The following is a 16,424-nucleotide window of genomic DNA, read 5'->3' as shown; positions in this document are numbered from 1 at the left end:
TACCCTCAGAGATTTCAGTGGTTTTGTTTTCATTCAGTTTGAAATGTTTTCTAATTAACCTTATGATTTTTTTTCTTTGACCCATGGTTATTAAATTATTTATTTATTTATTATTTTATTTTGGGGGAGGGGTGGTGTTTTGCTCTTATTGGCCAGACAGGAGTGCAATGGCACGACCTCGGCTCACTGCAGCATCCACTTCCCAGGTTCAAGTGATTCTCCTGCCTCAGCCTCCTGAGTAGCTGTGACTACAGGCGTGTGCCACCATGCCAGATAATTTTTGTATTTTTAGTAGATACGGGGTTTCACAGACGGAGTCTCATGCTGTCTTCCAGACTGGAGTGCAGTGGCTCAGTCTCAGCTCACTGCAACCTCTGCCTCCCAGTTCAAGTAATTCTCCTGCCTCAGGTTCCTGAGTAGCTGCGACTACAGGTGCGTGCCACCATGCTGGCTAATTTTTGTATTTTTAGTAGATATGGGGTTTCGCCATGTTGGCCAGGCTGGTCTCGAACTCCTCACCTCAGGTAATCTACCCTCCTCAGCCTCCCAAATTGTTGGAATTACAGGCATGAGCCACCGCTCCTGGCCTCCATGGTTATTTAGAAGTATGTTTTTCAAATGTTTGAGGGTTTACCAAATTTCTTTCTGTCGTTAATTTTCAATTTAGTTCCATCAGGGTTGGAGGACATACTTCAGATGACTTCAATCCTTTTAAGTTTATTAAGACTAGTTTCGTGATCCAGCAAAGGCTCTATCCTGGAAAATGTTCCATGTGGATGTGAAAGGACTGTATACCCTGCTGTTGGGTGGGAGCATTCTATATGTTAGCTGGGTAAAGTTGGTTGACAGTTGTGCAAGATTTATATATCCTTATTCATTTTATGCCTAGCCATTCTATCAGTTACTTAGAGAAGGGACTTAAAATTTCTAATTACAATTACTAAATTGTCCATTTCTCCTTTCCATTCTGTCAGTGTTTGCTGCATGTATGTGTTATTCAATGCCTATGTCTTTATAATTGTTTTATGTTTCTGATGTTTTGATACTTTTATCATTATGAAATATTGTTGCTATTTATCCCTACCAATATTTCTTGATTTAAATTCTATTTTTTTTCTGATATTAACATAAGTACTTCAACTCCCTTATGGTAACATTTTGTATGATTTACATATATTTTCTCCATTCTTTTTTTTTTTTTTTTTTTTGAGACAGAGTCTCTCTCTGTCACCCAGGCTGGAGTGCACTGGTGCAATCTCAGCTCACTGCAACCTCCGCCTCCCACGTTCAAGCGATTCTCTTGCCTCAGCCTCCTGCCTCTTGAGTAGCTGAGATTACAAGTGTGCACCACCAGGCCCAGCTAATTTTTGTATTTTTAGTAGAGATGGGGTTTCACCATGTTGGCCAGGCTGGTCTCGAACTCCTGACTTCAAGCGATTCGCCCACCTGGTCCTCCCAAAGTGCTGGGATTACAGGCATGAGCCAGCTATATTTTCCCCATTCTTTTACTTTGTAACTACTTTTGTCTGAATTAAAAGTGCTTTTCTTGAAGACAGCTTATGTAGTCATGTGTCAATTAACGACAGGGATGTTTTGAGAAATGTACCTTTCCAGAAACCTAGATGGTATAGCCTGCTACACACCTAGACTATAGGGTATAACCTAGTGATCCTAGGCTACAAACCTGTACGGCATGTTACTGTACTCAACACTGCAGGAAATTGTAACATAATCATGACTATTTGTGTATATAAACATTTCTAAAGATAGAAGAGATAGAGTAAAAATATGATATAAAAGATAAAAAATGTAACACCTGTATAGAGCACTTCCCATGAATGGAGCTTGTAGGACTAAAGTTGCTTTGGGTGAGTCAGTGAGTGAATGGTAATTGAATGTGAATGCCTAGGACATTACTGTACCCTACTGCAGACTTTATACACACTGTACACTTAGGCTACACTTAATTTATTAAAAATGGTTTTCTTTCTTCGATAATAAAATAACATTACATACTACAACTTTTTAAATTTATACCCTTTTATTTTTTTGAGGCAGAGTCTAGCTCTGTTGCCAAGCTGGAGTGCAGTGGTGTGATCTTGGCTCACTGCAGCCTCTGCCTCCTGGGTTCAAGCGATTCTCCTGCCTCAGCCTCCTGAGTAGCTGGAATTACAGGCAAGTGGCGCCACTCCCAGCTAATTTTTGTATTTTTAGTAGAGATAGGGTTTCACCATGTTGGCCAGGATAATCTCAATCTCCTGACCTTGTGATCTGCCCACCTCGGCCTCCCAAAGTGCAGGGATTACAGGCATGAGCCACCAAGCTTGGCTTTTATCCTTTTTAATATTTTAACTTTTTGACTTTTTTGCAATAACACTTAGCTTAAAGCATATATTGTACAGCTGTACAAAAGTATTTTCTTTCTTTATAGCCTTATTCAATTTTTATTTTTAAAATTTGTAATTTTTTTTCCTACTTTTCAAACTTCTTTGTTAAAAACGAAGAGACAAACACACACATTAGTCTAGGGCTCTACAGGGAGGGTCAGGATCATCAATATCACTGTTTCCCACCTCCACATCTTGTCCCACTGGAAGGTCTTCAGGGTCAGTAACATGGACGGAGCTGTCACTTCCTATGACAGCAATAATTTCTTTGGGAATATCTCCTGAAGGACCTGCCTGAGGCTGCTCTACAGTTAAAAAAAATAAGTAGGTGTACACTCTAAAATAGCAACAAAAAAAGGTATAGTACGGTGTATACATAAACCAGTAGCGTAGTCATTTATTATCTTTATCAAGCATTAGAGACTGCAACTATAATTATGTGGGCTATACTTTTATATGACTGGTAGTAGATTTGTTTACACCAGCTTCACCAGAGACTCATGAGTAATGCTTTGTGCTGCAGCGTTACCACAGATATGACATCACGAGGCAACAGAAATTTTTCAGCTTCTTTATAATCCTATGGGACCACCGTCCTATATGCGACCTGTCATTGACTGAAATGTCATGGTGTAGCACACAACTGTATTGGACCATGCTTTTTCGTACATGTTGATAATGACTGCCTTTTGATTGGAGTGTTTAATCTATTACATTTAATTTAATTGTTGATATCTTTGGATTTACATCTGCCATTTTACTATTTGTTTTTGTATGTCCCATGTCTTTTTTCCCCCCATCCTATTTTGCTGCCTTCTCTTGTGTTAAACACATCCTTTTTTTTTTTTTTTAAGTGTGAGACATTTTAAGTCCTAGGTTATTTTATTAACTATTTTGAAATTTAATTTTCTTTGTGGTTACTCTAGGGATTATAATACATATCTTATCACAATCTACTTTAGCTTAATGCTGGGAATTTTGAAAAATATAACAACTTTGTTCTAATATAGCTCCATTTCCCCATTCTTTGAGCCATTAATGCTATATTTATTATACTTATATATGCCATAAATCCGACAGAACAGTGATAGAGTGATTGCCTTATGCAGTCATATAATATTTAAACATTTTAAACTATTTTATATTAACAAATGTATATATATATATCATATGAACTTACATAATCTGTAAATATATATTTAAACAGAACATTTAAAACAAACTCATATAAAAAAAAGAGAAAAAAACCTGTTCATACAGCCCTTTATGCTAACCCACATATTTATCATTTCCATTGCTCTTCATTTCTTTCTGCGGATTCATTTTCTGGTACCATTTTCTTTCAACCTGAAAGTCTTCCTTTAGTATTTCTCATGGGACAGTTCTGCTAGCTACAGATTCTGTTTTTGTTCATCTTTCTTTTGAGCAGAATCTCGCTCTGTCACCCAGGCTGGAGTGCAGTGGCACGATCTTGGCTCACTGCAACCTCCACCTCCGGAGTTGAAGTGATTCTTGTGCCTCAGTCTGCAGAGTAGCTGGGACTATAGGTGACTGCCACCACGCCCAGCTAATTTTTGTATTTTTTGTAGAGATGGGGTTTCACCATGTTGGCCAGGCTGATCTCAAACTCCTGAGCTGAAGTGACCCATCCGCCTCGGCCTCCCAAAATGCTGGGATAACAGGCGTGAGCTGCTGTGCCCGGCCTGTTTTTGTATATCTTTGAATGAATTTATTTTAGCTTCTTTATATATATATATATTTTTTTTATTATACTTTAAGTTATAGGGTACATGTGCACAACATGCAGGTTTGTTACATATATATACATGTGCCATGTTGGTGTGCTGCACCCATTAACTCGTCATTTAACATTAGGTATATCTCCCAATGCTATCCCTCCCCCCTCCCCCCACCCCACAACAGGCCCCAGTGTGTGATGTTCCCCTTCCTGTGTCCATGTGTTCTCATTGTTCAATTCCCACCTATGAGTGAGAACATGCGGTGTTTGGTTTTTTGTCCTTGCGATAGTTTGCTGAGAATGATGGTTTCCAGCTTCATCCATATCCCTACAAAGGACATGAACTCATCCTTTTTTATGGCTGCATAGTATTCCATGGTGTATATGTGCCACATTTTCTTCATCCAGTCTATCATTGTTGGACATTTGGGTTGGTTCTAAGTCTTTGCTATTATGAATAGTGCCACAATAAACATACGTGTGCATGTGTCTTTATAGCAGCATGATTTATAGTCCTTTGGGTATATACCCAGTAATGGGATGGCTGGGTCAAATGGTTTTTCTAGTTCTAGATCCCTGAGCAATCGCCACACCGACTTCCACAATGGTTGAACTAGTTTACATTCCCACCAACAGTGTAGAAGTGTTCCTATTTCTCCACATCCTCTCCAGCACCTGTTGTTTCCTGACTTTTTAATGATCGCCATTCTAACTGGTGTGAGATGGTATCTCATTGTGGTTTTGATTTGCATTTCTCTGATGGCCAGTGATGATGAGCATTTTTTCATGTGTCTGTTGGCTGCATAAATGTCTTCTTTTCAGAAGTGTCTGTTCATATCCTTTGCTGACTTGTTGATGGGGTTTTTTTTTCTTGTAAATTTGTTTGAGTTCTTTGTAGATTCTGGATATTAGCACTTTGTCAGATGGGTAGATTGTAAAAATTTTCTCCCATTCTGTAGGTTGCCTGTTCACTCTGATGGTAGTTTCTTTTGCTGTGCAGAAGCTCTTTAGTTTAATTAGATCCTATTTGTCAATTGTGGCTTTTGTTGCCATTGCTTTTGGTGTTTTAGGCATGTAGTCCTTGCCTATGCCTATGTCCTGAATGGTACTGCCTAGGTTTTCTACTAGGGTTTTTATGGTTTTAGGTCTAACATTTAAGTCTTTAATCCATCTTGAATTAATTTTTGTATAAGGTGTAAGGAAGGGATCCAGTTTCAGCTTTCTACATATGGCTAGCCAGTTTTCCCAGCACTATTTGTTGAATAGGGAATCCTTTTCCCATTTCTTGTTTTTGTCAGGTTTGTCAAAGATCAGATAGTTGTAGATGTGTGGTATTATTTCTGAGGGCTCTGTTCTGTTCCATTGGTTTATATCTCTGTTTTGGTACCAGTACCATGCTGTTTTGGTTACTGTAGCCTTGTAGTGTAGTTTGAAGTCAGGTAGTGGGATGCATCCAGCTTTGTTCTTCTGGCTTAGGATTGACTTGGCAATGCAGGCTCTTTTTTGGTTCCATATAAAATTTAAAGTAGTTTTTTCCAAGTCTGTGAAGAAAATCATTGGCAGCTTGATGGGGATGGCATTGAATCTATAAATTACCTTGGGCAGTATGACCATTTTCATAATGTTGATTCTTCCTATCCATGAGCATGGAATGTTCTTCCATTTGTTTGTATCCTCTTTTATTTCATTGAGCAGTGGTTTGTAGTTCTTCTTGAAGAGGTCCTTCACATCCCTTGTAAGTTGGATTCCTAGGTATTTTATTTTCTTTGAAGCAATTGTGAATGGGAGTTCACTCATGATTTGGCTCTCTGTTTGTCTGTTATTGGTGTATAAGAATGCTTGTGATTTTTGCACATTGATTTTGTATCCTGAGACTTTGCTGAAGTTGCTTATCAGCTTAAGGAGATTTTGGGTTGAGACGATGGGGTTTTCTAGATATACAATCATGTCATCTGCAAACAGGGACAATTTGACTTCCTCTTTTCCTAATTGAATACCTTTTATTTCTTTCTCCTGCCTGATTGCCCTGGCCAGAACTATGTTGACTAGGAGTGGTGAGAGAGGGCATCCCTGTCTTGTGCCAGTTTTCAAAGGGAATGCTTCCAGTTTTTACCCATTCAGTATGATATTGGCTGTGGGTTTGTCATAGATAGCTCTTATTATTTTGAGATACGTCCCATCAATACCTAATTTATTGAGCGTTTTTAGCATGAAGTGCTGTTGAATTTTGTCAAAGGCCTTTTCTGCATTTATTGAGATAATCATGTGGTTTTTGTCTTTGGTTCTGTTTATATGCTGGATTTTGCTGGACATATTGGTTGACACTGTTTTCTTTGAGTCTTTTGAATATGTTGTTCTACTGCCTTTTGGCTTCTATTGATTCTGATGGAAACTCAGCTGTTAAATATGTTGTTGTTCTTCTGTACATGGGAGTTATTTTTCTCTTACTGCATTCAAGATTTTTAAATTGTCTTTGGCTTTTAGCAATTTAACTATGATGTGCAAATCTCTTTGTATTTTTCTTACCTAGGTTTGTGGGGCTTCTTGAACCTGCTGATTAATGTTTTTCAGCATAGTTGGGAGGTTTTCAGGGCATTATTTCTTCAAAAAAATTTTTTTTAACCTTTTTTCTGCTCTCCTCCCCTTCAGGACTCTTATTATATGTATGTTTGTGTGCTTGATGTTGTCCCAGAGGTCTCTGAGGCTCTGATCATTTTTCTCCAGCCTTTTTTTTCTGTGTTCTTCAGAAAGGATAATTTTTCTTTCTTTCTTTCTTTCTTTTTTTTGAGGTAGAGTTTTGCTCTTGTCGCCCACAATGCAGTGGCACTATCTTGGCTCACTGCAACCTCTGCCTCTTGTGTTCAAGTGATTCTCCTGCCTCAGCCTCCCAAGTAGCTGGGATTACAGGCACCCGCCATCATGCCCGACTAATTTTTGTATTTTTAGTAGAGGTGGGGTTTCATCATTGTTGGCCAGGCTGGTCTCGAACTCCTGACCTCAGGTGATCCACCTGCCTCGGCCTCCCAAAGTGCAGGGATTACAGGTGTGAACCACCTCGCCTGGCTGCAGAAAGGATAATTTCTACTCATCTATCTATGTCTATAGATGTGAGATGATAGAAGGAAATAATCAGTAAGTTCAGACTCTTGCTGTTCTTATGTGACATTTGGGTAGATTTCATGAATAGACCCTTTTTAGTTTATTATTTGCTTTTGGTTGATTTCCAGTCCTAAAACGCTTGTTTAAACAATTTTATACTTTTTTAAAAATGAAATGCTTCATGAATTTGCGTGTCATCCTTGTGCAGGGGCCATGCTAATCTTCTCTGTATCATTCCAATTTTAGTTCACGTGCTGCTGAAGTGAGCAAAACAACTTTATACTTTTGTATTTGTTTTGGCGGGGAGAGGATTTGTCCACCTTTTTAGGCTGCTCTAACTTGAAGTATCATCTCTGGTATGTTTATAGTTTTTTTTAATGTTTACATTTTGGAGTTTTAATTTTGTTCATTCAGTAGCTTGAGATAGGGATCTAACTTTGTTTTTCTTCCAAATGAATAGATAATTTACCAAACAACTTCTGGCTGACTGACTGCATCCCCAGCTTCAGTCTGTTTGTGTATATAATTTTTGGTTGAGACTAATGTTTGAGCATGTGTGTGTATGTTGGTGCAGCTGTGGAAGAAAATGAATGGCACGTAAGTCCTCAGAATAAAATGAATCACCTCGAAATGTTAAGATAAAATGGAAGCATCTGTATGCAATCGGTGAGATTAATCTGTGGAAGACATCTCAGAGATGACCAGTGTTTAGACTGTTATTTGTGACGCTGTTGTGTCTGACTTTGAGCCATTCATGACTCTACATACTTGTTTTTTTTACATCCTGTCTACATCTTTTCCTGCATCTAATCTTAGTCCAACATTTTGATTTTAGCTTTTCTGCTATTTTTGTACACTTGGCAACAACGTGGGACCCTTATTTAAAAGAGCAAGTGGCCTTATAAAAGAGACCCCAGAGAGATTCCTCACCCCTTTTACCATGTGAAAACACAGAAAAAGACAGCCATCTATGATCCAGGAAGCAGACCCTCACCAGACTCCAAATCTGCCAGTGTCTTGACTTTGCACTTCCAGCCTCTAGGACCATGAGTAATTAATTTCTGCCTATGGCATTTTGTTATAGCAGCTTGAACAGACTAAAACAACGACTTATGCATAAGGAAAATTAACTTTTGGCAAGTTATTTTTATGGCAATGACCTCTCACTCAAGGATATTCAGCAGGTAATTGCAGAAGGAGATAGGAACTCACCTCTGTCTGCAACAGTTCTGAAAAAAAATCTCTTAAACACCACAATTCAACAGGGGGATGTGTCCTGAAAGAGAAATGGGCTTCATTTTAGGTGGGTAAGTCAATCTCCATAGTAATTAGAGACAAAGTACATAAAGCACATCATGTGACATAGGACTCAATAAATGGTAGTTATCAGCATCATCATCGTTATAATCATTATATGATAGTTGTTTTGTGATACAGCTAAAATTAAACAAAATTTAAGGATACCGGCCACCCCTAAATGAAATGTTAAGGCGAAATTCCAGGCTCTGACAAGCCAAGGCCCAGATAGAACCATAATGCAAGGTCCCCTTACATGGCACTACTATGCTGAGAGCTCGGCCCTGCCTGGAAGTGTCACCTACCTTATCAGTTGCACCATCACTCTAGTTAGCTACCTCATGCTGGGGAGTGTTTCTATGGTGTACAATAGGCCCGCTGAGAGAAAGAGTCTTTGATGCTATTTATTTGGGCTGAGATAGGTCTATGGCTGCCTACATGGGCAGCATTTCAGGGGTAGCACACAGGCTTTGAGATCTGGATGCAGCCCTACTCATGTCCTAGCTGCGTGAGCTTCGCAAGTTGCTTTATCCCTCCGAGACCCAGGTCTTGTATCTATAAAACAAGGTTGATGATACTTTGCAGGGTTTTTGTGAAAATTGGAGATAATATGTAGGAAGTATTCAGTACACCCTAAGTGCTATATAATGGTATTATTTAAACACTTCAACAGCATCCATTAGTGACCCCTATCTTGGAGGTTTTACTTGAGGCTTAAAAGAAAAAAATATGTAAAGTACCTAGTACGTAATAGACCCTTAATAATTGGTAGACTATTATGTAAATTTCAAGGAATACAGTTATCGAATGGACTTCTTTAAGTGTAATTCTCAATTTGTAGTTAAGAGGCTTGGGTCTTGGATCTAGAGCTACTTAGCTGTGTGCTCTGGGTCTCAGTTTCCTCACTCGAAAATGACATATTTGCACAAATGAGAAGCCAAGATGTCTCTTTTTATAAATTGAAAAGGAAACTTTTTTACAATTAGCAAGGAAGGAGCTTTGGAATACTAGGGAACATTCTAGAAGCCTGGCTTAACACTACTAAGTTAGGGTCATTAAATTTTCAAAATGAATGAATTCATTAGGAATAAGAGAGGAAGAAAAATATGCATAGCCGAGTTAATTCATTCAGATATATTAGCTGTGCACCTGAGTCTTGGAGAAATGTCTTGCTCCTCTGAGCTCCTCCAAACGGGATTTTTGATGGAGTCTTACATGTTTTGCTTTCTTCTCACATCAAAACATTCCACGTACTTTGAGTTTAGATTCAGCCCTTCCTCCTGGTATTAAGGAAGCAGTGAATACATCACCATCAACCTTCTTTCTATCAATATGAGAGACCTACCTGCTGTTTTTTTTATTTTTATAAGAAGAACACCTTTTTGCAGCCAAAAGATTCAGCTTACCTTGAAAGAAACTTTCCTCTTAATTAAAAAGCTATTAACGACATGCTCTTTGAGTTAAATATTGGTGTTTGTGGGGGGAGGGGTGCAGGGAGAGGTTGGTGAATGAGAAAGTTCTGCTTTGGGGATTCTGATACAAAAACTATTAAGGGATTACATAGTTGCCTTAGCCCTGCATACATTCTTCATGATTCATTTATTTGTTCTCGTACGCTCAGTGCCTGGCACATAGTACAGGTATCTGCTAAAATGTTTGTCGAATTAGTAAATGAATAAGAGAAATGTCTTTTCATAGTCTCCAGTAAGGAAAATAGCATAAATAATCTTGAATGTGTTTCTGGTGGATTCTGTTTGAATAGAATTTAACTGGGCACGGTACGTGGATTTTGGGAAACTGGGTTTAGGAGCAGTCAGGGAAGGGGAGATGCTAGCTTAGTACCTGCTGGGACCTCTTCCTTCAGACAGAAAAAGGGATGGCATAGTGTGAGGAGGTTAACAACCCACTGCTGTGGGCTTAGCATTCAGTCTCCAGCCCGAATAAGGCCTGTTGGCCTCCTCCAACCATAGTTGGGAATTGGGTATGCATGTGTGGGGAGGATGGGTAGGAATGGCTGAGCCTTGCCTGAGTTATTGGAAAGAAGCAAAGGTTGCAAAAACAAAAATAAAAACAAAAATGTTGAAACTAAAAATGTGTTTATATGTGGTATGAAGCAAGTGAATGACCCTTACACTTGCATTTGGTACTTGATGCCACTCTTTAAGGATGATGACTTTTCATAATGATGCCCCTTCCTTTCTAGAGGACCAAGAACTTCGCTTTATTCCTGGCAGTGTGCATTGCTCATGGCAGCATGAAAAAAACAGAGTCCTGAGTATGAAGTAGAAAAAAGAATAGACTAGAAGTCATGGATCACTCGGTAAGCTGTGGGGCTTCTGGCAAATTAACCTCTCTGGGGCTCTATTAGAACATCTGCAAAGTGAGGCGTTTGGACTAGCTGATCTTTTTTATTCAGCAACATAAACTGGGCTGGGTGCTAGGCAGTAGGAGCTTGAGTTGAGTCACACACAGTCCTGGTTCACATTCTGGCTGATAAGAGCTGGAAGAGGAGTTAATTAAAAATACCAGCAGACACAGAGGAGGGGATAATTCATTCTGTTTGCTAGGGCTTGGGAGCTGATATTTGGAAAGTAGGAATTCTCCAGAAATGTATTAATTTTGTCATCATTCATTCATTTATTCAACAAATGTTGACACTATGGCAACAGTATACAAGGATGCCTACTTTCTATAAAGAATAGGGAAATAGTTATGAAGAAAGCAGACAAAATCTACTTTCAGTTTAATCTAAGCTGAAGCTGCTAGGGGAGGTTGGGAAAAGGTACTATTAGTTTTAGCTTTGAATGAATATTTAATATTGTTTCATTTCACTCTCCCAGTATACCCACAAAGAAGGCAGTATTCTCACTTTACAGTGAGAAACCTGAGGCCTAGAGGAGTGAAATCATTCACTGAGCTCATACTAATAAGTCATAAGGACTCAAGCCCACCCCTGCCTGTGTTCAGAGCGCCAGCATTTACCCGTATTGCAATTTTATGGCAGAAGTGGCTTCCTAGGCCACTGGGTGAGTGAACACTTGTTTCACCTTCCCAACACTCCTTCTTTGAGGAACAGTGCACCTGTTTTCTTCTGGAGAGCTAAGCCCTCCCACTCTCAATTCAGTCCTATAAAGAGGAGCTCTCATCCCTCCTACAGGTGTCAGAGGCAAGGTCATGATGTGAGCTTAATGTATCAGACCACATGTCCTTCTAGGCACACTAATTGGCCCAACCAGTGATGGGCACAGGACCAAGCTGTACTAATTGGTATCAATGCCTGGACTTTTGCTGGAAATATTGAAAAAGGGTCTTGTTTTTTTCCCTGGGATTGTTAAACTGTAGACTGTAAGCCTAGAGTAGCTGATGGTCTCCAGAAGGGGTGAGGGAGCCTGCCTGAAAATGAAGCTTAATAGAGAAGTCTATTAGTTCATTCTCACATTGCTATAAATAAATACCTAAGACTGGATAATTTATAAGAAAAGAGGTTTAATTGGCTCATGGTTCTTCAGGCTGCACAATCATGGGGGAAGGTGAAAGGAGAGCAGGCTTCTCTCATAGTTGGAGCAGGAGGAAGAGAGATAGAGAGTGGGGAGGGAGGTTTTGTTGTAGGACTTTTCCCTTAGTTCAGCTAAGAGCTGGGTTCTTGTCACATGGCCATGAGAGATCAGGCTTGCAGACACTTTGAAGGGTGAGAATAAATGGAAATTATTGGGCAAAAGGGAAAAAAACCCCAACAGGGACCTTCTACAAAGCCAGAACCCTGCTAGTGTGCTTCCCGCCTCGCAGACTGAATCCCACGTTCCGCCCAGGAAGAGGAGGGGTCAGGCTCCTTCCGGCTGCAAACAGCACCAACTTCCCGAGGCTCCACCCCAGTGTGCACCCCTCCCAGTGCGCAGGCCATTTGGAGTTTCTCTGGGGACCCCTTTACACTTGGCTGTCTCGGTTTCATACACTTTTAAATGGCCAGATCTCTCGAGAACTTGCTCACTATTTTGAGGACAGCACCAAGGGGACTGTGCCGAACAATTCATGAGAAATTTGCCCCCATGATTTAAATCACTTCCCACCAGGCCCTACTGCTAACATTGGAGATTATAATTCAAAATGAGCTTTGGGCAGTGGCACACATCCAAATCACATCAAGAGGAAAGCAGAATCAGAGCAACAATTTCCAGAAAACATTGTTGGAGGCCTTGGATCTAATTTTGCCTGAAACAGGCACTTATTCCTGTGCTTTCAGTTCTATGAGCTAATACATTATTCTTTTTCCTGTTAATGTAGTCTGGGTTATTATTACTTGCAATCTAAGCATCTGGAAGAATAAAGCCTCCAAGAGAGTGCAGAGAATGTTTATTTCTCTTTCTCCCTAGTGTGTTCTTCACAGTACCTGCAAAAGTCTCTTCCAACTTCACTTAAACTTTTCTTCTTGGAGTAAAGACGACATGGTTTTTTGCTCTGCTGTGTCTCAGAACTCTGTCCCCAGGGTCATATTTCTATATATGAGGTGATGCCAGGCTTTGCATGCTCAAGTATGGATTGGGCAGCCCTCCTTACTGAGTGTTAACCAACATCTCTCCCTCTGTCCTCTCCAGCGCCTCTCTATCCAGTTCTGGCTCCTTTTCTCACCATGCTGTGACCCCAGACAAGCTCTGTCTAACACTGAGGATGTCATGCTCAGAGTCTATATGACTGCTCTACAGTGGCAGCATGAATGAAGGCTGAGGATGACGAGAGGGGACAGCTTCTTCCCTGATCCTAGTTTCCAGTAATGTTTTTTCCAGACTCAGAGTCCCAGAATCTCACCTCTGGAGAGCCTGCCAGATGTAGGCTAATCTTTATAAGCTGAGAGTCAAAGGAGCCCTTACTATCTTTTTATTAGGAATGAGAGAGGTTGTTGGGTGCTGCATGTGACTTTACCTGGCCTCACCATCTGTCTCACTGCTGACCTCTGGCACCGAGTCTGATTGTTCCATTTTTTTCATTTAGAGCTCCATCCTCCAGGGTCATCAGAGCTCATTTATTCAAGGGAATGGGGTGACTCTTCTGCTTCCTGTTCGTGTTTCCTGACTGCTCCCAGACAAACTAGTATCTGAATTGCTAGGTATACCATTGCTGTATGCTAACAGGAGATATCCTCTTTCCCATCACCAGAGCAAAATGATAGGTGTTTTCACTTCATTGAGTCTTTAAGTTTTGCCCAAGAAATGATCCACTTGGGTTTGAGCAGTACCTTCTTTAAACTTATGGCCTATGGAGTCCCAATCAGATAATTATCTGAGGTGCAAGGAGTCCTGCCTGTATTGACTAGCACAGCTTATGCAGGGTCTCCACCTTGACCTTGGATGGTTCGGCATCCTCCTCCTCACCATCAGAAGGGATCTTCCTCTTCAAGCCAAGTCTGGGGTTGAATATTGCAGCAAGTGTTTTATTGTGGGACACCCACAAGCATGTGTTGGAGGCTCTTAAGTGTACAGCTCTCAGTAACAGAACCACCAGCCTCAATATTTAAGCAGAGACTGTTAATCTACCGTCTGGAAAGTGTTGGGCATCTGAACTGCACATCCTGGAGACCTGAGGCATTCGGCCCCCAACAACAAAGCACTGTTCAACTTGAGGACATGAATGAGTTAAACATGGGTCTCTATGACATTCTCTCCAACAACCATCTCTTTCCACCTTGATCCCTGCCTGTGTTGTCCTTGAACCGGGGATGAATTTTTCTCTTCTTGCTGTTGCATTCTCTGAGACCAGTCTCAGCTTTTATTAAGAAAGAGCTTTGCGGGCCGGGCGCGGTGGCTCACACCTGTAATCCCAGCACTTTGGGAGGCCAAGCCGGGTGGATCACGAGGTCAGGAGATCGAGACCATCTTTGCTAACACGGTAAAACCCCGTCTCTACTAAAAATACAAAAAATTAGCCAGGCATGGTGGCGTGTGCTGTAGTCCCAGCTGAGGCAGGAAAATCGCTTGAACCCAGGAGTTGGAGGTTACAGTGAGCCGAGATCGCACCACTGCACTCCAGTCTGGGCGACAGAGCAAGACTCTGTCTCAAAAAAACAAAAACAAAAACAAAATCAGAGTTTTGTAAAACGCCATTGACAACAAATCCAATTCCAATGCCTGCGTGAGGACATGAGTCTGAGCTCTAGGGGGGCTCCCTGGCAGCATTTGGTCTTGACGAACACCTCCAAAATAAATTCACTCTAGAAGTCTGACATCACTTTGTAAGAATGAAGCCATCCTTTTCAGAAATACTGTGTAGAGAGTAGCTTGCAGATGAAACTCCACAATGCCTGGGAGGGAAGTCTGAATGGAAGATGAGATTAAAAGAGAGTCAGTGGGTCCTAGGAAGAAGGAATCCTGCATGGTAGGCCATATTCTTTAGTAGGGCTTGATAATAGTGAGGGAGGACACAACTTTTTCTCTGCCCTCTTAATGTTGTGACTGAGACCTATGAATTAAGCTGACAAAAGACAGATTAATAATGGAAAATCATTTAAATTTTATTTGACATTTATATTTGTATGTGGCACAGGAAGGGGGCCTTCATAGAAAAAAAAGTGAAAACCTCAAGGAAGTGGCGAGATTTGGGGGCTTACGGTACCATCATAACAAAGGGCAATAAATTGTGGGGAAGTGACTAGACAAAGAAAAGGCATTTGGGCTTCTAGGGGTGGCAAATTGAGGGGGAAAAACCTAGGAAATATATGGGAGAAATGAATGGACAATAAGGGTTATTTCCATAAGGTTTATTTGTGCAGACTCATGTCAGAGTTGACTTCTTATCTCCAGTGATAAGAATGTTTTCTTCTTCCTAGTATTGGAAAGACAAATTTCTCACAGAAAATTTATACACTGCTTTTAGGCAGAAAGGAGGAGGGCAGAGAGCCCTTCCTGCATTGGCTGTTTCTTAATTGTCTTCACCTGAAAATGGCATATTTTGGGATGGCATGTTCTAATCTTCAGTTCCAAGAGTAGCATCCTGATACCTACCATGAAACAAACTATGGGAAAAACCTTTGTGTGGCCTGAAAGTTTTGTTATACTGGATCCCAAAACCCCATAATATTTAAGATGTTGTGCATCCTTCCTAAGTGAGTTAGAAAGGATACAATAAATAGGTGGGTTTTCCTTTCCAACAGGCATTGTTGAAACTCTGAGACTAGTGTCATAGCTCTGCCCCCTTGACTGGGGCAGAGGTCCAAGCCAGTGTGGGTAGCAGCCTGCTTGCAGAGAGGAACAAGGCTGCAGAGTGGTGCCTCCACAGCAACACAGACTCAGGGTGAGAGGCAGCCCAGGCTCACTGTTGGCGCATGTAAGACACATCCTGGTGATTCCCAGGAAAATGTGGAGCAGAGGAGAAAAACTGTGAGAACTGAAATTCTTGACTGGGCAAATGGATGCTTAGGCCTAGGGAGTTTCGGATATCAATATTCATGCGATCGCATTCGACTCACCCTGGGGAGGCTAAGGAGCATCTGGTCTCATGGTGGCTGGGGAGGGTGTCTTGTGAGGAACCTGTTAATTTTCCACAAAGTGTGAATTTGCACCAGTCTAAGATGCAAATCATTTCTCTCCTTGCCTTTCTCCTCTGCATCAGTCTCAGTGCCCCGTCACTGGAGGGATGGTGGAACGAGGGGAAAAGAACTGTGCTGAGCTCAGTTGCTCTTGGGAGGGGCCTGCCACAGTCAAAATAGGGAACCTCTACCAGGACTGTCAAGCCACAGGCGACAATAGACTTCTGGAAGTGTTTGGTAGCGTAGCTTTAGGGAACCAGCAAGGAAAAGGACCCTGCGGTAAATGTCAGGGGTGCCCTAATTTATTTCTCTAAAAGCCCCAAATCCCCCATTACTAACTTCTCTACCGAGGCCTAAAAGACCTCTATTAAAATGCAAATGGATTTGC

The 16,424-nt window shown here is 41.0% G+C and overlaps 1 non-coding gene across 1 annotated transcript; it reads right to left on the bottom strand.

The window, feature by feature from the left end:
- Positions 1 to 7,387: 7,387 nt before the first annotated feature.
- Positions 7,388 to 7,494, bottom strand: LOC129532249 (U6 spliceosomal RNA). Its single transcript, XR_008677904.1, has one exon. It is a non-coding gene; the product is annotated as a U6 spliceosomal RNA (small nuclear RNA).
- Between the last annotated feature and the right edge of the window lie 8,930 nt (positions 7,495 to 16,424).

The sequence above is a fragment of the Gorilla gorilla genome, chromosome 11 (genome assembly GCF_029281585.2).
Source record: "Gorilla gorilla gorilla isolate KB3781 chromosome 11, NHGRI_mGorGor1-v2.1_pri, whole genome shotgun sequence".
NCBI lineage: Eukaryota > Metazoa > Chordata > Mammalia > Primates > Hominidae > Gorilla > Gorilla gorilla.
This window is presented reverse-complemented; position numbering and strand designations above follow the sequence as displayed.